Source organism: Piliocolobus tephrosceles, chromosome 11 (genome assembly GCF_002776525.5).
Source record: "Piliocolobus tephrosceles isolate RC106 chromosome 11, ASM277652v3, whole genome shotgun sequence".
Classification (NCBI taxonomy): Eukaryota; Metazoa; Chordata; class Mammalia; order Primates; family Cercopithecidae; genus Piliocolobus; species Piliocolobus tephrosceles.
The window spans coordinates 6636806-6661772 of record NC_045444.1 but is presented as its reverse complement, the minus strand read 5'-3'; the positions used below and the strand labels follow the sequence as shown (position 1 = coordinate 6661772).

At 39.8% G+C, this 24967-nt stretch overlaps 1 protein-coding gene across 2 annotated transcripts in view; it reads right to left on the bottom strand.

Moving 5' to 3' along the window:
- CNTNAP5 (contactin associated protein family member 5) overlaps window positions 1-24967 on the bottom strand; it is an 872320-nt gene that overhangs the window by 331689 nt on the left and 515664 nt on the right. The gene's annotated exons all lie outside the window — the stretch shown is intronic.

Genomic DNA, 24967 nt, shown 5'->3' with positions numbered 1-24967 from the left:
TTTTTTCAAGATTTTTAGTTTCTTTGCGCTGGGTACGTAATTCCTCCTTTAGCTCTGAGAGGTTTGATGGACTGAAGCCTTCTTCTCTCATCTCATCAAAATCATTCTCTGACCAGCTTTGATCCGTTGCTGGCGATGGGCTGTGCTCCTTTGCAGGAGGAGATGCGCTCTTATTTTTTGAATTTCCAGCTTTTCTGCCCTGCTTTTTCCCCATCTTTGTGGTTTTATCTGTCACTGGTCTTTGATGATGGTGACGTACTGATGGGGTTTTGATTTAGGTGTCCTTCCTGTTTGATAGGTTTCCTTCTGACTGTCAGGACCCTCAGCTATAGGTCTGTTGGAGATTGCTTGAGGTCCACTCCAGACCCTGTTTGCCTGGGTATCAGCAGCAGAGGTTGCAGAAGATAGAATTTTTACACTTTTAAACCCATTGCTGAAAACTCAAACTCTTTCCAGTATGTATCAACATACCACTAGTCAAAATGATAAGTTCACCATTTCCCAGAACCCTAAGTTTCTATATATATATATATATATATTTCTTCTCTCCTCTTTTGTTTGTCCTAGTAATCTTACTTTTTTTTTTTTTTTTAGGGGAAATAGTAATCATGTTACTATGTAAGTTAAGAGTGTTTCCCAACTCACTTATTCAATAATTCTGCTCCAATTAATGATTTTATCATCTTACCACCTGAGATCTTTCCAGAAATAATTTTTGGAAGCTGATAGCTCTGAATTCAAGCATCACTGATGATTTATAAAGACACAGCATTCTGAGAGACCTTTCTAGAAGCCAGGGTGGAAGTAGTTATACAGAGGCCCAAAAAGATGAGGAGACTATTGCAATAATCCCCCTGAGGAAGAATAAAGATCTGAGCCAAAGAGAGGCAATAAGAGATCTTTTAAAAAAGAGACCTAGGCAGGAGATCGAGACCATCCTGGCTAACACGGTGAAACCCCGTCTCTACTAAAAAAATACAAAAAACTAGCCAGGCGAGGTGGCGGCGCCTGTAGTCCCAGCTACTCTGGAGGCTGAGCCAGGAGAATGGCGTGAACCTGGGAGGCAGATCTTGCAGTGAGCCGAGATCGTGCCACTGTACTCCAGCCTGGGCAACAGAGCAAGACTCCTTCTCAAAAAAAAAAAAAGAGACCTAGGTTTGGCACAGGGACATATTTATGCACACTAGAATTTGAAGACAACTGCTCTATACCTTATCTTGGACTCCATATATCTGGGTATAATATATGAAAACAATCGGACAACAAAGAAACACACAAATATTTCTTTCTTCTGGGGCAAAAAATTATTTACAGTTTGATTCAATACTATAGTAAGATTTCAGTCTTAAATGCCTCTGTCATTGTAATCCATTTCAAATTATCCAAAGACTTAGAATAAATTGAGGATGCTACACAATACAGTATATATAAGAGGGGGAGAAATGTATACAGCACAGGCAGATGGTCATGGAACAGATAATTATAGCACATGGAACTAAAGACAAAATCATAGTAGCTACCATCTGATACAATAGTTACCATTTGATACTATAGGTACAACTTGAGTTAATGGTTACCATTTAATCCCACAGTGCCTGACTCACACACAGAGTCAGGAATCTCATGCAACAGTGTTGAGCCTCATTTTTACAGGGAAGTAAAAGGAGGCTCAGAACAGGACCCTGACTTGTCCAAGTCCACTCACCATTCAGCAGGAAACTGGTATCTGAATCCAGGCCTGGCTATACTCTGCGTATTTTCCCCGTCACAGAGGTAGGAGTTCGTGCATCTTACCCAGGTACATTTAATATAAAAAATCAGATACGATATTCAGAGACTTATTTCAGTATCAAAGTCTCCAGGAAACTTTTACAAACTTTCAAGTGTTCCCTGTAGTTAGCTTTCCAAACACAGTTGGAGGTTGCCCTGGAAGGATCTATCCACCGAATTGCAACTTTCTAGCTTGATGCATAGTAAAGAAAGCCTTTAGATTGTTGTGATACTTAACTCTTGACACACCCTCCCCGTAGATAACATTATTTGTTCTTGTATTTCACTGAAGCCTCTGACTTGATCACATCACCTTACCTATCTCTAAGCTGAAAAGGTAAAGAGGTGAACGTTTAAAAAAGAAATGACTTTTAAGAAGATTTGAAGATGAGGATATTATTTTATTCTTCATTTTATACATAAAAAATGCTATAAACAAAAACAGAAAACCAACCCAGCCTGAAGCTCAGAGAGGTAAAATCATTTGTCCTGCAGGCAGGCCAGTGCCTGCTGCTGGCTCAGCTGGGTAGTAGCTAAGCTGTCTTCATGCTTACAGGGGCTGCTCAGCGACCCTGATGCATGCCACTGTTGTCATAGTACATGGAACAAAACCTCAATAACTCCGAAGACTTGGAGGCTTGAACAGATGAAATCATCAATACAAATTGCTGGTTGAGTCATACAACTAGAAAATAATCTCTAAAGATAAGATAGCACAGCTCATTCATTGATCCTTGGCTTTGGTGTTGAAATCTCCATCTAGTGAGCAGGGAGTCTAAGTGAGGAAGTCCCGCCTCTTTTCTCCAGGCATTAAATAGTATGTATGAGAAGTCCTGCCATGGGAAGTTGCCTGAGGCTTATTCCAGACCCACTTTCTCTAATCCTCTTTCTTTCTAGCTCCTGGTCAGGGCCATATTTCAGAAGCAGATTCATATCCCGTTTGTGGAGGTTCACACCTTGTTTCGTAGGTGTAAGCCTTGACCTCACGACCAAGTGATACTGCTCTTGAGAGCTGAGTTTGCAGTGTGCAGTACAAAAGAGAGAAGTTTTTTAGCCAAGGAGGTTTTAATTAGAATCCTGGCTTTGCTATTTATGAGTTTTACAAACCTGGCCTCACTACTGTTCTAAGGTTCTGTTTTCTTTAAAGGGTGCTAAAAGATCTGCTTCAGAAGATTTGTAGGGTTGGGGCTCAGAAACCAATACCCCAAGTACTGCTCTTCCACATGCTGAACCCCCCCCAAAATCTATATCTGTATCTCTATCTCTATCTATATCTATATTTATATCTACACCTATAATCTATCAGTGTATCTATCTATCTATCTATCTATCTATCTATCTATCTATCTATCTAACCCACTGTCCCTAAGCCAGAATGAAGTTGTTCTCTGAAGTTCTTTTATCTGCCTAACATCTGGACCCACAATAAAGAACAATTGTTTCTTCTTCCCCTGCCTGTAAGACCAAGATTGTAACCATGCTTGAACAGATCCTGTCTCCTAGGCTCATTCAAATTCCAAAGAGAACTATTTACAAGTTGATGTCTGTTCCTGGACCCATCCATGCTCCCTGATAGACCTTGATGCGCCTCAACAGAATTCCTCTCTCCACTCCCATCCCTGTTTTGCCAGGATAGTGTGCAAGCTTCTGAACTAAGGGTAATTTAGTGCTGCTCAAGTAAAAATTGGGTGGGACATGTGCCCCACTTTCAGGCATAACTCTTAGAACTTCCCACGTGATTCTCATTTTTTCTCTATCATCTGAAAAGAGCTTCCCAAGGACCTGAAAGGAAATGGGGTGATAAGACAGAAGATGATTGAGCCCCTGTACAGCTTCGTGTACCAGCCATCCTGCAGTGTGAGTGAGAAAAACAGAAATGTTTCCTTTGCTAAGCCACTGAGACGTTAGGGTTATTTACCACCTTAGCCTACATGCTTGCTCCCTAAACTTTAGCACAGTTCCTGGAGCCTTCTGGGGAAAGAGCCTGCTAACAAGTATTCCTATTTATGGGTAATGCAAATGAGCTCATACAATGTGAGAGCTTTCCCCAAAACCACCCCCACTGGTAAGGGCTCTGTCTGTAAATCTGATGTTGGTTCTTGACTCTACATTCCACGCTCTCGCCTCTAAATGCCGAAAACAAAAACTCATGCAACAGTTATATTGTGGTCGTAAGTTTTCAAAACTGGTTTCAACTAGTCAGAGTAATAAGGGCTATCCTGGTGAAAGTTCTTTGAAGGCATCCTTGGAAATAATTACACAGTATTTATTTGTCTATATTTCACTGTCATTATTTTAACAAGTCCAGAATTCTTTGTGCAGGGGCCATGGTGGTAATATAATAAACATTTTTGCATTTGCATACCATTAAAGAATGGCATTTCTGTGTAAATTGGTGAATGTCTACTTTTTAAGCTGTGAGAAGGATATTTTATGATGAAAAATCTGTGTCATTTAGTGTGTGCAGGTCACATGAGGCTTGAGAAAAAGATGAACAAAAATGACATGAGTTACACTTAGAGAATATTTACTTTTGTTACCCAGGACAATTTATGTTAACGCAACATGTGATACCCATCTCCAGATTAAATACAAATCATGTTGTCATTTTCCCTACTAGATCATGCTTATAGTTAAGTTCCTTCCCATCATCACCGTGATGAGAGAATACTAATTGTCATGAAACAGCATGACCACCAGCAAGAACACCGAGGCAGAAAGCTCTGGGCTAGAGATGAATTTATTTTAAAGCTCCAGAGGCTGCAGCTTCAAGATCTTCTTGCAAAACTCTAGCAATGTGTTCACAACTTTATGCATTTTGTAAACTGTGTGTGTCAGTAAGGGCGGGTGTGTGTAGGCTATCAGAGAAGTAGGCTGTTTGGAGATATATCTGTATTTGTTATAAGGATTTGACCGGATTTGAGCTGATGCTATTGTGGGAGCAGGTGAAGTGATCTCTGAAAAGCTGTTGTCTTCTCCTCAGATGCTGGAGCTTGAAGACCACAGTGGAGAGGAGAAGGTGGATGTGAGGTGTGGGAGCTAAGTTAAATGGAAACTCCTCAGGACATGCTGGACCCAGGAAGACAGACTGCAACCCACAGAATTTCTTGTTGTCATTTACCTTGGTGATGTGAGTATTCTGCAAAAGCTGGGGCGCTTTGTCACAGAGCTAAACACACACACCTGGCCGAGGAGTTAGAGATGCTGTAGTAGGATCCAGAGGAAGGTGGAGCAGTTCCAGGCCCAGTCACTGCCTCACCAGTGAGATGAGTCAAAAAGCCAGCAACAGTGGATGTGAGACACATAAGGACTGCAGCCTCCCTTCCCCCTTCCAAACCTCCCAAAAGTATCTTTCCTGTGGTTTTCCCCTAACTCGAAATACATAGGAAAGGAAATTCTTCGGAATACAGTTCAGTCAAATTGTGTTGACACATTATAAAGCTATTAAACTTCGCAAAAGTTATTTTAATGGCAATCAGTAAAACCAAAATATTGAACTGCAATTGGTTAATAGTACTGTCTCTTTCCCCTGCCCTTCCCACTGTTTCACTTCTCAAGCGAGGTGGCATTGGAGAGGCCACAGAAATGTTTCAGATCCAGTGAGGGGAAATTATGCCGTGGATACATATTTAGTTCAGATTGGTAGCATATAATCGTGTTGTTCCCAGCTATGGACGTGGATTGTTAGCCATTGCATTTGAGGAGTTGTACTCCCCTGAGCATTCTTGCTCCTTTCGATGGAAAGTCATCCAGCATCAGAGAAAAATGGTTCAGGGCCAGAGGTCACATCTCCATAGAGTGTCTCCTGTAGCACCAGCAATGGAAGAGTGCAGGTCGTGCAGGGAAGCAAGGTGTGAAACGTAGAGAAACAGAAGTTGGTCTGCGGAAATTCTAATAAATCTTACTATCTAATCTATGAAACTTCACAGGGGTATCCCCAATTTCAATCACAGTCATAAAAGTTTATGTGGCATCACCAATAATGAGGCGTGAAGCTGGAAAAAAAAAGAAGCCTTTTTGACACTATGAACATAATTTTTTAAGAAGTGATTTTATCAACCATACAAGAGGAAAAACTGAATTACTATTTATTTTCTGCAATGTTTTAAAGAAAATCATCATATAAGGAAGCAATCAAACACTAGCCAAAAGTTGGAAGGAAATAAAAGTATTATAAAATCGTGTCAAGAAGTTAATCAAAATATTATGTTGTTCTAAAATCTGCCAGTGTCTGTGGTACTTGTCTTTTTCCTAAAATGTCAGTAATTTGTTGTGACTTCTTTTCTCACTCTAAAAATTATTTAGGAAAAAAAAAAAAAAAAAAAAACTCCACAAATTATAAAAATTTTCAGCCCTTTGAAACTTGTTCTGTCCCAGCTCAGTGCAGAGAGCCTGAGCAGGGCATCAGAACTGGATCACTTCTAAGGTCATCCAGACCAGCTGGCAGCCCCTTTTGCAAGGGTGTGTCCCAGGTGCTAGCCCAGGTAGGTAGGAGCCCTGGACTCTTGATTTAGAGTTTGTTTAGTGTCCAGGGATCTGTATCCTGCCTTTTGACTTCCAGGCTCTGAGTTTGCTTTTCTATTTTTTATTTTTTTGTCCTTATCAGAAATCTTGAGTTCCATCTCCTTTCAGAAACTATTATAAACAGACAATTGACAGGGGAAATCAGCTGCCTCTCTGAGTCAAATGCTGGTTTCTGGAGTGAGTAAAGCCAGGTGAGCAGCAACCACTGCCACTTGAATACTGTCCGATGAGGCTGCTTTTTGCCTCCCTGTGCCATCCGATTCCTAACCACGTGCCTGCAAAATGACAGACATGAGACACAGCCACCGAGGCCTTCTGATCCAAATAAATCAAGCTCCTGCTAAATGGCATGTAACCGCTTTACACTGAAAAGTTCACCAGATTTACACAGTAACTTCGATTTGCAGTCTTTCCAGATCACTTGGATTTCAGTCTTTCAAGATTCATTTTAATGCAGATTTAAAGTAGAGAGACATTTCACCATCTGTTTTAATAAGTAATTTAAACTCCTACTCTAAGCCCCTGCCTCCATGTTTGCAAAACAGCACCAGCTTAAGAATGTTCCTCGGTCTTTGACCTGAGAATAGGTTCCCTGAGGTACCACAGACGCTGCAATATGGTGGCCGCCTTTGGAGGGTGGTGGAATGCAAGCAGTCTGTCTCTTCCTGGGGATGCATCAAGCATGTACAACAGGATTTCTTTCCTCAGCAGGCTGGGATCACAGTGGGGCTCACCTCTCATTTCTTCCTATTAAGTTTGCATTTCAGGGTATCGGTTCATCTCTGAGCTGGCCCTGTCTTTGGGTTTAAGGGAGGGTCCCTGACTGATCATTATCCATGTGCTTTCTCTTTCTGTTCCATTTCAACTTCCTGAAAACTTAAATCTGAAGTTATCCAATTTTTGCTCAAACTCTCAAACACCTTTTCTCAGTCCCTGCCGCCTGAACTCTGTCTAGCCTTTACCAAAATTCGACAAAGTCCTTAATGAGATTGTTTTATGTTGTCGTGCTAGAAAATTGAAAATGAAAGAGCTTTGATTTCTTAGTAGAAGAATCACATAAGGGAATCTATGCACTCACTTTTATTCTTTATCTTCTAATTAGAGGATTGGACGTTTTAAAGAAGGAAAAATGAGGAGACTAGAGACTATTACAAAGGCATTATTTCAACTTTTACTTTTTTCCCTGTTTCACTTTTATTGCCACCTTGGCATGATTTTAATTTAAAATTAAGAGACCTGAAATGATCTTTGCTAATAGAGAAATAAGAAGACTCATGTTCAGAGAAGAATTTTGAAGAATTTGAAAGCATAAAACAGGACATTGCCTCTCCAAAGGGTTAGTGACTCCCAGCCTGGTTGCCTACTGCCTCCCCGGCAGATACCTCACTGTGATCCACCTATTCCCCTGGTCTCCTCATTGGCCTCAAGCCCACGATCTGTGCTCCCTATCATATCCATCACATTCCATAATCCTTCAGTGAGAGCCTTTGAGGAGCCAGGCATTCCTCTGCTTCCAATGACTCCCGTTCCCCCTGTGCTCCACACATTATGCAAATACCTGCATCCTGTAAGGCCTCGCTTCTCCTCACTCCCTCTATAAAGATTTCCCAAACTTAGGACATCCCATATTGTTCTGAACTCCTCCTTTATACCTATTTTATCATTTAGCAAAGAATCAAGTACTGTCATGCAAATCACTCCATATGCATAGGTTTTGTCCTCTCACCTTATTAAGGCTAACAGATACACATATGCATAGGTCTGTATAAACAGATATTGAGAGATGGGAATGGATAGCTGAGAGAGAGAGATGGAGACTGCACCCTTCTGGGCATCATGACCAAACGTAACTGTCACGCATTGTGGAGGCTGTAAGGAGGAGGGGGGCCGAGCACTTGTTAAAAGAAAAACTGTAGCCGAATTACATTTATAAGTGTTTAATTAAGCAAAGAACGATTCGTGAATTATGCAGCCTTCTGAGTCAGAGTTGTCTCAGAGACACCAGCACAGCCACGTGGTAGAAGAAGATATGTGGACAGAAAGTGGAAGGGAAGTACAGAAACAACCAAATTGGTTACAGCTTGGCATCTGCCTTATTTGAACATGGTCTGAACAGTTGGCCACCTTTGATTGGCCAAAACTCAGTGATTGGCTACAGTCTGTTCACAACTCTGTTTAGGTTATAGTTCATGACGTACAGAGAAGCCTTTACGCTGAACTTAAAATATGTAGAGGCAGCTTTAGGCTAAACGTGATTTAACAATTCCCTGCTTTTGGTTATCCTCTCAATTTTGAGAGATTGACCAGAACTTTAGTCATTGATGTCACTGTCACCATTGTCAATGTACTTATTTGGTCTTGAAAATCACTGGGAAATAGCAGAATAGTGAGTTTTGTAAGGTGGGAACAAGGATTTCAGGTTATTTTTTGTAAAGCTTAGAGTAGAGGGTACCTCCTTATGATGGAACAAACAAACAAACAAAGAACCAAACCTGGCCTGTTCTAGGATCTATGAATTTCCTTAAAGTCTTAGTTTGATTATGTCACATTTAGCACAAGTGACTACACTTTGGTTTGCTCTGGTCTGTTGGGGCCTAGTGCATGAACTCAGTCCAAAACAATTGCTTCCCATTATTTTGCTTAAAATCTCCCTCCTTTTGGTCAGTTTCTCACTTAGGTGAGAGTGTGACCAAAACTTAGGGCCTTAGCACCACTCTCAGTTACCATCATTTTGGGTTTCTGGTCTCAGCATGTTATTCACAGGTTATGGTAACCTCGTGATCACTCATTTCTTTCAGCTCTTGTCATCCCAGTTGCAGACAGACCATTTCACATTCTAGAGAAGGCTGCATGCAAACATTTAAAACTTTTGAAAAAATACAGTGCCCCAGGGAGACTACAATTATGACTATCAGGGGGATAATACCATGAGTTTGGAGCGTCCCCAGAAACCAAACCAACTAAAACAAAATAGATCAAAGAATGAGCTAGATTAAGAGTCTACTCATTTTAAATAAGCAGTCTCGGTGTTAATCCCCTACAACTGAATCTCTATAATACCCGATGTGATGTATTTCTTCATGGACAAGAAGCTCCAGCAGCTGCACAGATACTTTTCTGTTTAGCCAGTAAGTAAGTAATCTAGAGCAATTCTATTATTTAGCATAACTTTTATGGGAGAATATAAAATATTTTGTGTAACCATATCCTCTACAATAGAATCTGCTATAGAGCCTATCATGAGGGATGCATTTCTAATCATTGCCTCATTTACTCCAAATCATGGTAAAAAGGACCTAACAAATGATGCCCTTCTAGAATAGTGAAGATCTCCTGGCAGTGTTATTTTTAATCCATTATGTATGTTAAGAGGTGGGAAACAATGTCTGTTTCTGACTGATTATGAGGCAACATATGTGCCATTAATGTTTTTCACCTACACTGGCCCATCATCTCCCATCTATCAAGGTATAAGGTTATCCATGTCTAAAGCGAGCTGAAAAATCCTTCACAAATAAAAGTATATCCCATGAGTGCACACAACAGACCCCTTGCCACTTCTATCTTTCATAGAGGCATGAGCAGAGAAAAAAATTTGAAAACTAAGAGTGTTATGATAGTAGAGAAGTCTTGATCTGTGATCCTGGGAAAAAGCTGTCCACATCAAAGATGCTGTTGTCTTATTTATTTATTCATTTATTTATTTATTTATTTTTGAGACAGGGTCTCACTCTGTTATACAGGCTGAAGTGCAGTGGTGTGATCTCGGCTCACTGCAGCCTCAACATCCTGGGCTCAAGTGATCCTCCCACCTCAGCCCCCAGGAGTAGCTGGGACTACAGGCATGCACCTCCGTGCTTGGTTAATTTTTTTTATTCTTATTTTTTGGTAGAGATAAGGTTTTGCCATATTGCCTAAGCTGGTCTTGAACTCCCAAGCTCAAGTGATCCACCCGCCTCGGCCTTCTGAAGTAGGAATGCTGTCTCCTTCTGGAGAGAAAATTCCCTGGTTAGTTTTACCCTGTGGTTTCCAATGGGTGTACAGTACCAAGACTGTGGGGAGACCCTTTTTGAGCTGTAAGATTATGAACCCCCAAATTGTGTTGTGATGTAGAAGGCAAGGGAAGATTTTTTCACATGTTCAGCATCTTTTTTTTTTTTTTTTTTTTTTTCTTTTTGAGATAAAGTCTCACTCTTGCCCCCAGGCTGGAGTGCAATGGTGCGATCTCAGCTCACTGCAACCTCTGCCTCCCAGGTTCAAGTGATTCTCCTGCTTCAGCCTCCCGAGTAGCTGGGATTACAGGCTCCTGCCACCACGCCCGGCTAATTTTTTTTTTTTTTGTATCTTTAGTAGAGACGGGGTTTCACCATGTTCGCCAGGCTGGTTTCGAACTCCTGACCTCAGGTGATCCGTCCTCCTCGGCCTCCCAAAGTGCTGGGATTACAGGCGTGAGCCATGGTGCCTGGCCATGTTCAGCATCTTAGTCTATTCAAGATAATAATATGACCAATGTTGTCATACATTTTCCCACTGGTTCTGTTCTCCGTTTGAACTCTGGCTGATACCACTTTTGTCTATCATCATTATTTCTCTCCATTAATAAGAACCCCCAAACTATTCAAGTCCATATCCCACTGACCCCAACTCCAACCAAGTTAATATCAGTCTTGATTCTTGACCCTCCCTCACATTCTTTGTCTGTGCAGATCCCATGCATGCCACAGGGTTGGCTCAAGTCCAGCATTATCCAGCATCCCTTCCCTTCATGGCTCATCTCCTTCTCCTTGTTTGGTGTCTATGTTTTGGGCATTTCCTACATTCAATTTAGCTTCCGACCATATATAATCTTGCATTATTTTCTTAGTGTATAACACATCTACCTGCTGCCCACATTCCTGCTAATCTTAAAGTCCTTGAGAACAGGAATCAGACCTTCAATTGCCAAAGTGTCACCTGCTATATTTGGTTGACTGTTGAACCCTGAATAGATATTTATACATGCCTGATACAAATGTGTGTTGCATGAATGGGTGACCCCAAAATAGGAGAGACATACAAGAATTGGTGTTGAATACAAATAAATATCTCAATGAAATTATGTCATAACAGTAGCCAAAATAAACTTTGGAATCAGCTACTTTCACTGGTTTAGGGATGTATTATAACGTAATGATAAGTATACTACATGCTAATTAAAATAAGTAAAGGCAATTTCTCACTTTGATTATTCCTAAGTGTGTTCTGAATCCATTGATTTCAGAAACTATGGAGCCCACCATTACACTTCATGTCAAGCGACTGAGATGTGATGATGGTATTGCGGAAAACATGGCAAGTCCATAGGAAGATCATTGAGAGTCAAAATAAAACTAAGGAAAGTTAGAAGGTACATTCTACTTTCTAAAAGAAATAAATCTTATAGCTACTGGAGAACTACAGTGATAACAGGAGGTATTTATCAGTCCATTTCTAGAGCATCGATTTGAAGAAGTATGCAAGAAAACACACTTGTACTCAAAGTCCCTTCCAAACATAGAAATCAGAATTTGTTACTAGTCCAAAAGCTATGCACAGATGGCCAGCAAATGTAGAAGTGTAGAGGACTGATGAAGTAAAATAAGTAAACTTAACCAGGCACTTCCTATATAGGCACTACATCCACCACTCTAAGCGTAATCTCTTATTTATCAAAAAGCTCTAAGACACAGATATCACTATCCCTATATTTAGAGCTAAGAGAACTAACTTTCTCAGAAGGTGAATAATTTCCCACAGGTCACTCAATTAGTAATTATTACAGCCTGGAATTTAACCCAAGGCAGCCTAATCTTCAAAAACAATTCCTTTTTTCATACTGCATCGCCATTAAACACAAAACCAAATACAGAACGGATTTATTTTCTGTATGTTTTGACTATTCCCCCAGTGACATCATTAGATGGAAGACTGTTAAAGTAGAAGCCAGAGACCACAGCTCCTCCTCTCATGGCCTGTGAGCTACAGGCATCCCTAGTCTGCATATGTTATGTAACAGTTATTCCATTGAATGCCCATTTAGTCAACATGCAGTAATGAAATAAAATGTTAGCAGACAGAAATACTAGCTCCCTCTTCCAGTCATCATGACAGCAAAATCAAGGAGACAGGAACAAAGGAATGATTGCCAGGGTCTTCATCATCACATTAGCTGCCAGCAGGAAATCTGTGCCACTGAAAACTGACTTTGACAACTCCTCCGTTAACAGCCTAATAAACTCAGTTGCATGTCCTGCTATGACAATGGATGATTTTATTTCTTTTTATATTTTCTGCAATATATACATAGCCATCCAAAAGTCCTATTTATGCTAATGCCTTAAAATTTGGAACTACAGCTATGCCAACTGAAGGATCATTTACAAGCTAGTTTGAGAGCAAATGGGGACATAGTGTGAGACTCTTTAAGAAATACTCTTTAAATAAAAAGCAGGATGCTCAATTCTTCCATCAAATTAAAAACGGGAAGTTTTCCTACATGATGGCTAAAGGGAAAGTCTACCAGAGGTTGTGGCCTGTTATCTGATTTGCCATCTTTCACTTTCCCTCAATAAGGAAGGAAAGGATATTAGTATATTTCAAGGTAGTGCCAATCATTTGAAAATTAGAACTCCATTCTCTCAATACTTATTTTGCATGAGCAATATTCCACACCTGGTATAGGAGTTGGGAACATATACAAAAAAAAAAAAACAAAACAAAAATGCATGGCCTCAAGGAGCTCAACCTAATGCCAGAGAAAGATCAAAAGTCAATTATTGCAACCACCTATACACGTGGAGGTGCTACCGGAGCAGAGCATTGAGTAGAATAGAGAATAAACAATTATCTGGAAGACAAGTCCCGAAGAACATTCCAGGAGAAGTAACTTCAAGGTCAAAATACTGGGAAGATAAGAAAAACTGAACATGCTCAGGGAATGAATAGTGGATCACAACTGCTATAAAGTGGAGACATACGGGGCCATGGCTGAAAATGGTTTGTGACCCAAGAGGGTTCCAAATAATGAAGGGCCTCACTTACTGAGATCAAATAGTAAAGGTTTTCTTCAGTAAGACTATAGAGAGCCACTAAAGAATTTGAAGTTGGACAATGATATAATCAAAGTCACTTTTAGGAAACAACAGAAACTACATTTTAAAAGAACTCTGGAATTTCCCTAACAACGGACCTTGTCTAGAGCATGATACAGCTGAAAAATCTTGGGAAGAGTCACAATATTCAGGCTTTTGTCCTGCTGGGCTCTTGTGCCTGACTGTCCTTGGGCTCTCCATATTAAACCACTGTATGTCTCATGACTTTCCTCTGTACATTAAAGAGTACTTGCCTCATCCCTCACCAAGGTTGCAGTGGGAACAATATGATGTAAATACATGAAAAGAAATCTATAAGAAAGGGTTATGATCATACTTGTCAGAGAGATTTCACGCCCATTGATTCATGAATTTATCCCAATAGCACTAAGGGGCAGATTCTATTATTTGCCCTTGAATATGGCAGAAATAAGGCTCACATTGCTGAAATAACCTGCTATACATAAGTCACAGTGTTACTGTGTTACAGAATTTTAAAGAATGGAGAAATGTATTCTGATTTTTGTCTCTGAATTACATAGTCAAAATATATTTGCAAGAATCAGAATGAACACACTGGAAATTCCTTCATTTCATGACAACTTAGTCAAGTCAGTCATAGTTTTAAAAAATACTGATAAATTATACTGAACGATCACATTATGTCTTCACTTTATTATTGCTCACTACTCTTATTACTCTTTGAGTTGACTCATTCCAAATGAAAACCCAAGTAATTAAACTACACCAAATGCTTCAAGGGGAAGCTGAAAGAGCTGTGATGCTTGCAAAACATTCCTCACGTTTTATCCTGTTTTATTTTTAAAACTTATTTGAGGTAACCGTGTAAATGAACACTTAGTGTTTTCTATAGACAAGATGTGGACTATCTGGTTTATGTAATTGTTACTGTGGGCTAGAATATTATAAAATGGTTAAGAAAAGAAATAGAAACTATTGAGTGAGATTATAGCACATTCTCATTCTGAGTCATGCTGCTAGAACAAATCAAAACAATTTTCCTTAGTGACCATGTATAATCCACGTATAATCCACACGGTATTCATGAGGAATCATGGATCACAAAAAGTAAGTGATTTGCCTAAGGTCATTTGTGGCAGAGAGGATCTGACTCATGCAGGAGTCCCCCACTTCCTCCTACAACCCATCACTGGGGTTCTACTGGTGACGTTTTGCCTCTTGGTTTTTCTACTGATGGCAACACCTGTGCCAAAACCTAACCTCTATTTGGTAGTCTATAGTAGAAAAAGCGTGTAGTAGAAATCTATAGTAGAAAACGGCCATATGACCTAGTAGCATAGAAAGGATGCCTCTTACATGAAAAAGTATTTCTAAACTTTTACTGAAATAACTTTATATATATGTAATAGATACCATTTAACCTGGAAATGCCCAGTTGCAAATATTGTGCTGGATGTTGTCTGTTTCTTGCCTCTAATCCACATAACAATTGTGTAAAGGAGTTACTGTTATTTTAGAGACCAAAAACAACCAAGGCTGAAAGAAGTTAAATAATTTGTCTGGTACCAGAGAACTATTGATAACCTCGATCTGTCTGGATTCAAAGAGGAGGCACAAATGAAAACTGTGTCTTCATATATTGAGTTTATTATGTATGTATATTCCAGATCACTTCTTACTCATGGGACATACTAGAGCTTTGTATTTCTCTGGCAATTAATCTTCTGTTGATTGAAATACATTAGAAATAAGTGCTCGTTTCCTTGCTCAGTATTCAAAGTAAATATCAATGATTCTCCAAAGGAAGCAACATCAGCAATTAAATTATATTCAGTTAATTATCTTCTCTTATATTTTGGAATCTTTTGTTGCTTGTAGGGGTTTGGAACAAAGCTAAAACTTGTGATTACATTTCTTGCTCTTTATTAACCCAGTGTAAATATTTGAAGTTGGCTTTACTGTAACCTCAATTAACAAGGGGGGGGGGAAATGGAGAGAAAGACATAGAGAAAGAGGAAGGAAACAACAAATCGAACCAATTCACATGTAGGATATGACTGTGGGAAACTCTCAAATCACTGAAATGTATTCAAAAGGAAGAAAATCAATCCAAGGTGAATATACACCCTCCATTCCTTCCTTTCTCTGATAAGAAGTCTTTGGATTAGTTTTGCTTTTAAAACCTGTGTGTTCCATAAAATATTTACGAGCGCTCTTCTTTGCACTTAAGATGTAATGTGAAGAGAAAGTGTTTGCAAGCCATCTAGAACTAAGTTCAAACTCCACCGGTTCTGTGGCTTTAAGCATTTTGGCCATAAAAGAATGTTTACGTTCAGTGATTGTCTACTATGTGTAAATAGGTGCCAAATATGCAAGGAGGAATGCATAGAAAACTGGCAGTTTGCAAAGAAAAACAAGAAGCAGACAATTTTTATATGGTGGAATAAGTGCTATGTGAGAGGATGATAAAGAAGCAAAAAGAAGCAATAGCTGCAAAAGACTCGCTCAGATTTCTTGCATCAGTTGACAGAGGTCCCTCAGGAAAAGACAGTGATAAGAAGTCTTTGTGGCCAAGAGATGTGCAAATCTGAAAATCCAGTTGTTTGAAGAGCCGCCGGAGTCTAACAGGGTTAGAGCTAAGAACATGAGATGACATGTGCTCAGCACTGAGAACGGCATATGGCACTTTCATAGGGCTCAACAAATGTCCATTCCTTTCCCCTTAGGTTAGAGCACTGGGTGAACCCCAAACATCCCCTGTGCTCATCCTTATCTTTGGTCCTTATTTTGATGCCCACCCTTGAACAACACCCTCCTGACACTTCTCTGACTCCCCAATCCAGACTTTACGCACAGGTCCAATCTCTTCTTTAAGAAGACTTTCTTTCTTTCTTTTTAAATTTTATTTTCGGTTTGGGGGGACACATGTAGGTTTGTTCCATAGGTAAACACGTGTCATGGGGATTTGTTGTATAGATTATTCCATCACTCAGGTATTATGCCCAGTAACCAATAGTTATCTTTTCTGCTTCTCTCACTCCATCCACCCCGCCACCCTCAAGTAGACTCCAGTTGTTTCCTTTTAAGAAGACTTTCTCACATCCAGTTCAGCCTGCTCAGATCTCTCCCTCCCAGAAGTAGCATTCCCCTTACAGGCAGTCCTGTGCACTCAATTGCACAGTGCATTCCCTGTTCATTAACAAATTCAAGGAGGTTGGAGATTTTTTCCTGTTCTCAACGGCAGCGAATGCTTTTGAATCACCTGATCCTGACAAAACCTGGGATAGTCATGAATGAACAAATTCTCTTGGATCAGCAAATTCCACTGCATTCCAATACTGCCACAGTCTTAGGCTGCCGACGAAAATTACTGATTTCTTTCTGTCTTTCTTTTTGAATTCGCTTCCTCAGGTTGAATTTTATTGGTTTTCTTATTTCATTTTTTCCCCTTATTGTGCTTTTTTTCCATCTTCTCCCTAAATATCTATCCAGTTGTGTAACAATTACCAATCACTATGATGAAAGAGTACTCGGCCTGTAATCCCAGCACTTTGGGATGCCGAAGTGAGTGGATCACCTGAGGTCAGGAGTTCGAGACCAGCCTGGCCTCCATGGTGAAACCCCATCTCTACTAAAAATACAAAAATTAGCTGGTGTGGTGGCCTGTGCTTGTAATCCTAGCTATTCGCAAGGCAGAGGTAAGAGAATCACTTGAATCTGGGAGGCGGAGGTTGCAGTGAGCCAAGATTGCACCACTGCACTCTAGCCTGTGGGTGACAGAGCAAGACTCTGTCTCAAAAAAAAAAAAAAAAGAAAAAGAAAAAGAAAAAAAAAAGTACTCGGTGGTATATTATGTATCTACACATCTCTGTGAATAGTCTGTTCCTGAAACAACCCTATTCTGACTCCTAGGTTACACTTTCCTTAGTACTTTCTTTCTTTCTTTCTTTTTTTTTTTTTTTTTTTTGAGACATAGTCTAGCTCTGTCGCCCAGGTTGGAGTGCAGTAGTGGCGCCATCTCAGCTCACTGCAAGCCCCGCCTCCCGGGTTCACGCCACTCTCCCGCCTCAGCCTCCTGAGTTGCTGGGACTACAGGGGCCACCACGCCTGGCTAATTTTTTGTATTTTTAGTAGAGACGGGTTTTCACCGTGTTAACCAGGATGGTCTCCATCTGCTGACCTCGTGATCCGCCCGTCTCGGCCTCCCAAAGTGCTGGGATTACAGGTGTGAGCCACCGCACCCAGCCAGTACTTTCTTTCTTTGTTTTGGTTATCACTCCTTCTTGATTGTATCTCTTCTTGAGTCTCTTAAAATATTTTACTTTCAAGGTCCTACCCTTGGCCTACTCATCTACTCAAGGCTTCAGCAACTATACACCCACTGATACTGATATTCCCCTTGGACCTCACTCCAGAGTTTTCCAGCGAATTCCGCACAGTGGGAAACTTTCCAGGCAAATACCGTGCCCCAAACTAGACTGAAGTCCAACTACTAAATCTCCTCCTCTTTCTACACATCCTCTGTCTATTTAAACAGCAGCTAACATGAAACAGGAAATTTGTATTTGTCAGGCACCATGCTAAATACTTTAAGAAGATTGTTTTACTCAATCCTCATAACATTTCTTTGAAATGATTGCTCTTATTAACCCCATATGACAGGGGAGGAAGTTAAAGCACATGGAGCTCACATGGCTACTTGGCCGAGGTCATATATCTTGTAAATTGTAGGGCCTGTATTTCACACTAGGCTGTCACACTGAGACAGACTTCAGGACTTAGTCACTCCATTCTTCATCCATGAGGTCTTCCAAGTTAAAAAGCTGAAAGTCATCCTTCTATCTACTGTGCTCAATTTTTCTTTAAGTCTACTTGATCCAATTTTAGATATGCCTTTCATATCAGGTTCCTGCTTTCCAGCTTGTGCTGATTCTCATTATTTGCTGCCCACAAAATTGCAAATTGCATCCAGTATCTGTCCCTAGCACCCACATCTTCCATCTTCAGTATATGCTCCAAAGCACCATCACCATTACATTTAAAAAAAAGAAAGTGATGAACAAAGCAAACAACAAATATTAGCAACCCAATCCTCAACACTAAAATGAATCCAACAAACTGTGGCTGGCTCTTAGCTGGCCAGCAGAGAAGTAAGTTCCTTCTCAATTCATCACCTGCCTTTTCTACCCTGTTGCATTTCCTGCATCCCCTTCCCACCCCCACTCCCCACTTCATCTTTAATTCTGGCTATGCCAGGTGTCTCATAGCCCCCACTTTGTTGCTTGACACTTCCTGTCACTTTGCCTTTGTTCATGGAGCTCCCTCTTCCTGCAAGGCCATTGTCTGTGCTCTTCTTCCTTCTCATCTCTCAAATCTCTGCTCAAAGGTTAATTATTTTTAGAACTTTCTCAAGAAAGTAACAATGCTCTTGCTACAGTAACTTGACATTGTTATGTGCACATGCCTCATAAATTCATTTTTTTTTTTGTATACATCAAAGAGTGGATATCTACTATGTGTCAGGGATTAGAGGAGAGGCTGGAGACCCTGGGAAGATTCAGATATCATCCTGCTCTCATGGAATTCTCACTAAGAGCACACTGAATTATCTTTTTCTGCTTAATCTTCTGTCTCACCATTTCCATAATAGCCTATATGCCACCAAAGCCTTGAATGTGACTGGTACAAGTGTAAGTAAGACATGTTTTCTCACCTAAATAGGTTTATAGTCTCGGTAGGTCGTTAACATAAATAACATTAATGATAATAAAAGCGTTGCTTAATGTCATAAGACAAAGCAGGGTGTAAATTCAATTCTTCTTCTCCTTCTCCTTCTTCTTCTCCTTCCTCTTCTTCTTCTTTTCTTCTTCTTCCTCTTCCTCTTCCTTCTTCTTCTTTCTCCTACTTCCCCTTTCTAGTTGCAGTTGAGAACAATTGCTAATAACATTTAGGATTAATGATGGAGATAAATATTTTTTAGATCTTTATGGGAAATGGAATAATATTTATTAGGATAAACACTGACCTAAGCTTAGAGATATGAACAATACTCTTAAATGAGTTCCCTTATTACCTGAATTTCCTACCCTATCCAACTTTTCATTTCAACCACTCAAATGCCATGCAGTCAAAGGACCATTTACCTACTGTTAAAGCTAGTGTTACACCTCTGCAATGATTACTAGAGCGTCTGATAGCCAGATGACTTGATATGCTTTGAATCAATACTTGGCTATCGACTTCCCCATAGAAGAAGCACTACATCAGGCTTGGAAGAAGAAGAAAGCTGACATCCTTCTGCAAAGCTGAAAAATGAGCTAAAGGGCATTGTTAGGATGTCAGAGATGCTACACTATTGAAAAGGGATTGGCAAAGGCTGAAAAACGGTGCAAAGACCCTGAGCAGGGCACATGTGATTGTCATCAGAGATAAATATCGAGAAAGTCAAGGAAAAGTGCTTGTATCACTTACTGGGTCTGTTCAACGTGACAGTAATCACTAAATTCATAGTTTAATGAATCAAATGTACTTTCAAAAAGTACTTGTTGAATGAAAACAGAAAATTCTGTAGAAGCAATCTTATTCCTATAATACAAGTCATCTGAAAAAAAAATTCATTTTAATCTGAAACTCACAATGAGGGTCAATAATAATCTCCATTTTAATATGCCACTGTGTTAGTAAAAACACATGTAAAATAGTTTTATAAGCTGTAGTAAACAATAATGTCAGAGAAGGTAAAACAAGATCTCAGAAAGTAGTGATCAGAGTGTAAACTGTAATAAGAGTTTAGGAAAACAAGTTGGAAATATGGATCAAGATTCTTAAAACTATTCAGAACTTTTGACTCAATAAAGCAGTTTCTGAAGTTTGTTTAAGTGAGCCATAGAACTTGTGGTATTGGATAATATTTAAATACAAAGATGCTCAACATAGTTCTGGTTACAATAATAAATACTTGGAAACAACACAGGTCCTCTGCCTCTCCCACCAAAATAGGAAAGACAAAGAAAAATATTAAGGTGGTTGAATATAGAAACCAAAACGTCTTGGGCTATTTATTTTGGAGTTCTTAAAATCATATAGGTATGGCAGTAGCATGTGAAAAGCTCTAGTTATAATGGTAAGTGTGTTTCAGTATTCTCTGGGGAAAGAGCTTTTAGGAATCCCATGTGGCCTTCAGGAATGAATGACTAGTGCAAATCACGTTTTTTGTTTGTTTGTTTGTTTTTGTTTTTTTTTTTCTTTTGAGCCAGGCAAGTTCTGCATTGTCCCAGAACACAGCATATATATGTCTACTATCGTGTCTTAGCCCTTGACAGTCTGTTTTCGACAAACCTCCCTTTTCCTTTTGTCTATTTCAATTTTAGAAGTCCTCCAAGTCATTCTACTTCCTTCCATAATGCTTTCACGATTATTCTAGAACACAAAAACTCTCTTATCTCTCAGTCTTCTAGAATTGTATTTTCAATTACGATCTCACACTGTTCTACTGTGTCTTAAGCAATATAAAGGAGGTCATGAATGTCCCATCACCAAGTTTGTAATATGGAAGTTTACAAATGCCTTGCTTGTTTGAAGGTATAAATAAGATGCAGGATTTAGCATCTGGCATCAACAGGCAAATTCCCTTGGTTTAAAGCCTAACCCCTACCATTTACTAGATATGAGACCTTGTGGAATTTATATAAGCTTTCTGGGCCTCAATGTTCTCATCTGTAAAATGGAGATAATAACACTATGCATATTCCTTTACTGTTATGTTGTACTGATATCTATCTATCTATCTATCTATCTATCTATCTATCTATCTATCTATCTATCTATCTATATATATATCTTTGCCCTAATATCTCACACTCAAAAATCTGCTCCTTTTAATCTTAATTTGGATTCTTAGTAAAGTAGATATGATATACCATGACCAAAATATACCCTGAGTACTTAGAAGCGTGGCTTTGATTATACAACCTTCTGAACTTGCACACTGTATTCAACTAATAACCGTGGAATCTATCTCTGGGAGTTGGAAGGCATTGAACTTGGTTGGGTTGCCAGGGATTGATCTGGTAGACTGCAAACACTGTTTTTATTCAGTTACTCCTCTGGAGAATAGGATACCACTTTCAGATAAATTTTCTAACCGTAACAACTTACAAACATCATATGATAGTCTCCAACGGCACTTTATGGGGTAGATTTCCTCTTCATATGGGAAAGTTGCCACAGATGGGACAGAAATTGCTCACACATTCATCATCTTTTTCTTAAAAAGGTGTGGTTTTGAATGATGTATGTTTGAAAAGTGACCAAACTAGCATATCCAACTCCCTTATGTATCATCAAGTAAGGATAAAAAGAAATTAAGACTGACTGAAGATATCTCTACTTTCGACAACAGCATGCTGTGTCTACACACTTCGGGAATTTCCATTTTGTTATTCCTTAGAGAGTCCGTTGTGCCCACCTCACCCATGCCCTCTCTTGTCCACAAAGGCTGGACAAAAAGCAGTTAATCCTGTCTGTCCTAAGTCTGTCCTCTTGCTTCACATTTACTAGAAAGCACCAGCAATGAGGAGGAAAAGACTATTTCTGAAGAGCTTGACAAAACTGAGAGAATACTCAAGACATTATTATAAATAATTTATTAATCCAAAGAGTTTTTATTTCTTATTTTGACTGTGGCCAATTCCTTCAGTAAAACATCCCTCAACACAGCAAGGAACCAAAAAGTTGTCATTTCCTGTCATTTCCACAAGTGCAGAATTTCAGGCCTATTTGTTTTTGTTTTTGCCAGAGAGTGCCCTGTGTGCCATCTTCTGCACTGCAGAAGCTCTCACCTGGCCTGTGAGTGGGACCCATGCTTGCTGAGAGGGAGACACAAGCTTGTTGATGAAATCACTTGGTTTGCAAAATGACTAAAAACAATGGTCCTCACCCAACTGGGGGAGAGGGAAATGACTTAGAGGGAGGACAAATATTTGAATTGCACGGATTACTAAGGTGTGCTTGCCAAATGTCACAATTATTCAAGGGATTTTGATTGGTTCTGGCTGGGTGCCCAGAAGCGAGATAGAGTTTCACAAAGTTGCAGCCTACAGTGTAGGCATTGAGCAATTTCACAGAAAAGGAAATAGGAAGGTGTTTAAAAGAATGATATTTTTAAGGTTTTTGTGTGTTGAGTCTCCCGCTCATCGGGCTTGACAGTGTTCCTTTAAAAACCAGCACCTCACCTCCATTGATTTTCAACTTCACACTTTTTTTTTAAAGCTCGACATCTTCTATTTTTAGCCTGATGGATGAAGTAAATTAAAGGAGAACAGTATCCATAGAGATGAACTCCTCAAAAAATTGTTAAATTACTTTTGGAGAAAGTGAGCGGAAAAAGCTTTAACAGTCACAGGAATGTTGTAATGTGATTTGGCTGAAATTAGGGTTGCTGTGACTTAAATCTTCATGTTTCCCTTGTCTTGCTATTAAATTGATGGCCATTTAAGTTGTCTCTGAACTTCTTATAGCAGCACTGACATTACAATCTAGATAGCCTCATGTGGGTCCTGCAATGTTTCTCTACAGGTATATATTGTTCTTGGCTATTTGGTGATAATATTTTTGGAACCAGACTTAAAACTTAGAAATTGGTGTTTACTGGGGCTCTTAGATAAAAACACCTAATTTTAGCCTTAGATGAACCCACAAGAATTCATTAGTTTTTCTTCCTAGGACCTGCAAAAAAATAAAAGGATCCCCGAAATGATAAAATCATATACGTATTCACATATAAGAACTAGGTAAAGGCCAGGCACGATGGCTCACGCCTGTAATCCCAGCACTTTGGGAGTTTGAGGCAGGAGGATCCCGAGGTCAGGAGATAGAGACCATTGTGGCTAGCATGGTGAAACCCCGTCTCTACTGAAAATATAAAAAATTAGCCAGGCATGGTGGCGGGCACCTGTAGTCCCAGCTACTCGGGAGGCTGAGGCAGGAGAATGGCGTGAACCCAGGAGGCGGAGCTTGCAATGAGCCGAGATCGCACCACTGCACTCCAGCCTGGGCGGCAGAGTGAGACTCCACATCAAAAAGAAAAGAAAAGAAAAAAAAAGAGCTAGGTAAAATTTAAACTCAATCTCTGTTATTCCAGTGTTCTTTTCACTGTTCTAAATTTCTTTTTACTTTTATTTTTATTTTTAATTTTTGTGGGTGCAGAGTAGGTATATATGTTTATGGGGTACACGAGATATTTTGGTACTGCCATACAATGCATAATAATCACTTCATAGAAAATTGGGTATTCATCCCCTCAAGCATTTATCCTTTGTGGTATGAACAATCCAATGATACTCTTCTAGTAACTTTGAATTCTAAATTTTTCAGTAGAAAACTTTTAATAAGATTTTTTTTAATAAAGCCAAACAATTTTTGTTTGTTTCTGTAGGCAACTAACAGCAATAACCACATACCCCCTGATGACCAGTGGACTAGAGGACTAGTTCTTCTCTAATTTGATCAGACTTCCCTATGGACATCATCAGTGAATCCTGCTTTGAAGGAATGGAGGAGGCTAAGGAATGGCTGAGAGGTCTTTAAGGATGAGAATATCAATCTCACTTATCTTTGCTCGGTCTGGTTCCAGCCCTATTGATATCTACCATGTTCTTTCTGAATCTCCAAGTGCCAGCCCAACAACAGCAGGCACTTAAGAAAAACTGACGAGAACTGTCCCAGAATGATAGTTCTCACTGGAGTCCTCAGAATAGCTCCAGGTCTTGGCTCTACTCTTACGTCTAGAAAATGTTTATCTTACCCTTCTACCTTCTAAGCCAATTTCAAATTTCTAATTTTTCATGAAATGCTCTACAATTCCACACAGCGCTTTCAGAATTATCTTTCTCAATCACACTTACAGTCCATAGTTGGGCATACATTTCTCTGACTGGCAAACTTTCTATACTTTTTCATGTGTTTTCCCCCACCCATGCTCTCAATAAGACTATACAATTATAAAAATCAGGGCTGGGCCGGGCCCAGTGGCTCACACCTGTGATCCCAGAGCTTTGGGAGACTGAGGCAGGTGGATCATGATGTCAGGAGTTCGAGGCCACCCTGGCCAACACGGTGAAACCCCGTCTCTACTAAAAATACAAAATTTAGCCGGGTGTGGTGGCAGGTGCCTGTAATCCCATCTACTGGGGAGGCTGAGGCAGGAGAATCACTTGAAACCAGGAGACGGAGGTTGCAGCGAGCGAAGATCGAGCCACTGCACTCCAGCCTGGGCAACAAGAGCAAAACTCTCTCTCTCCAAAAAATAATAATAATAATAATTAATTAATTTAAAAAATCAAGGCTCATATTCTTTACTTGTTTTCTATCCCTCACTCCTTATCCCTAGCCTACCTCTGTCTCACCTCTTACCACTGCTCCTCACCTTCAGCACCCTGCAGCCATCTGGAACTATTAGAAAATTCTGATTTTCCACAGAACAGAGGACCCGTGCGCTTTATGTCTCCATTTGTTTCTTTGCTTCTGAGGATCCTTTTTCTTTCTTTCTTTCTTTCTTTCTTTCTTTCTTTCTTTCTTTCTTT